The sequence below is a fragment of the Rhagoletis pomonella genome, unplaced genomic scaffold, assembly GCF_013731165.1.
Source record: "Rhagoletis pomonella isolate Grant_MI unplaced genomic scaffold, Rhpom_1.0 Rhpom_scaffold_00013, whole genome shotgun sequence".
Taxonomy (NCBI): Eukaryota; Metazoa; Arthropoda; class Insecta; order Diptera; family Tephritidae; genus Rhagoletis; species Rhagoletis pomonella.
Window position 1 is genome coordinate 9,467,869 of NW_023458567.1, and position 2,135 is coordinate 9,470,003.

The window sequence follows — 2,135 nt, forward strand, 5'->3', positions numbered from 1 at the left end:
ACAAAATGCGGATAGCAATAAACAAAAACACGAAGGAGACAAACAACGCGGCACTCAGTTTTGCTTTCATTTAGAAAAATTAAAAAAGCAAACCAGAAAATGTTAGAATAAAAACGTAAAAACCGTGGCGCCTGGAACTTTGGCAGTGCATTAGTTTTATGTACTCTCTCGAAAAGTGCTTGCAGTGCTTAACAGTTGACACAGTTTGCAGCTTCGTTGAACTTTATTTAGCATGCCAAAGGAGTTGCAGAAATATTGTCTGAAAATAAAATATTTTTTCTATAAACTAGGCAACTGTGGCAGTAGTACGTGCTTTAAATTTAATTTTTGATATTATGCTCAAAAGTTTATTAGGAAGCAAAATTAAGAGATATTCACATTTTTTAAAGAAAAGTTTTAAAGGGAAATAATTTTTTGAAGGGAAACAGTTTTGTGCAGGTGAAAGATTGAAGATTTTTTTATTTACATACTTATTTAAATTTGAACTAAAATTTTATTTTCAAAAAAATCTTTTTTTGGCTTTGAGGAAATTTTTTTTATTTACTACTTTTCGCATTATAAACCAAAATATATTCAATAAGGTAGAAGTGAACCAAAAGTGAAACCTGTTTGTTGCTGACAATATCTAGTGTTAAAAACTAACCAAAAAATTTCAAAACGATTTGAAATACATATATTTTTTCTGTTTGACATTTTAATCGCATTCCAAAAGAGAGAACTGTAAAAATCTCTTCTACCTTGTTTATTGTTTTTGAATTGGAAAAAGTTTGAAAGGAAAATGTTTTTGACTTATAGCCGGTTTCACGATAACAATTTAAGTAAAAAATAACTTTTTTATTTAAGTTTAATATGAAAACTGACAGAAGAGAAAAAAATCATTTTTTTTTAATAAATTGCTGGTGATACCGGCAGTTATAGCCAGTTTCAGGAAAGCAAATTAAGTGAAAAATAATTTTTTTATTTGAATTTAATATGGAAATTGACCGCAAAAAAGTCATTTTTCTTTTAATTTTAAATTGATTTCGTGGAACTGCGGGTAGTGTCTAAATTAAAAAGAAAAAATGTATTTTCTTTTTATTTTTGAAATTAATTTTTTGGATTACAAACCATTTGTTTTTTTTTTTTAAAGGGCAACAAATTTTATGACAAGGGAACTTATTTTAGAACGAGTTTTCGTCAACCTTGGAGACAAACCAATTTCGGCCTTGTACCATCTTCAGTGTCGTGTAGAAAAACCTAACAAAGTCACAAAAAAGGAATGGCGGAAATTTATTTTAAAATAAATCATCTTTCCACCATCTCGGAAAAATCAAGCAGCACCAACAAAGAAACAAAATTTGTTTAAAGAAAAAATTTTGAAGGGGAAACCATTTTTTTTAAGGGGAAATAAAATTTTGTTCGAAAAGAACGAAACAGTCTTTTTTAGAATTTTTTACATCCGAATTTTTACATTAGATCTTTGGAATTTTTAAAAATTAAAAATATTTTGCTTTAGCTTTAAAAAAAATATTTTTTTTAATGTTTTTCGGTTTGCGCACAAATTTTTCTCTTTTGGGAAAAAAATGTTTAATAGAAAAAAAATCTTGTTGAAGAACAAAATGTCTTTGGAGAGAAAACATTTTTTCGAAGGGACTATATTTTTAAGATTTTTTTTTTAATTTTTTTGAACGAAAATTTTATAAAGGGATTTATTTTGGAAAGAATTTACGTCATCCCTTTAGTTTGAGGAAAATAGGTTTCGGCATTTGCCACCTTCAGGAAAAAATTTGTTGAAGAAAAAAAATTTTTCAGCGGAAACAAATTTTTTGAAGGAAAACAAATTTTTTTGAAGGGAATCTTTTTTTAAGATTTTTTACTTTAAATATTACATACTAAGTATTTCTTTTGATTTTTACAATTTGAAAATATTGTGTTTTTGGCTTTGAAAAAAAAATTAATTTTTTAATAATATGTATTTTGATTGCGCCGCACACTTTCTCGTTTTGAACGTAAAAAAATCGACTGCAAGGATTTTTTTTTAGACGAAATTTCTATTTTTTTTTTTTTTTGAAGGAGCTTAATTTCTACCAGGTTTTTTTACATTAGATACCGTCAACTAGTAATCTCTAGTTAAACTTTAAAACTTAAAAAATTGA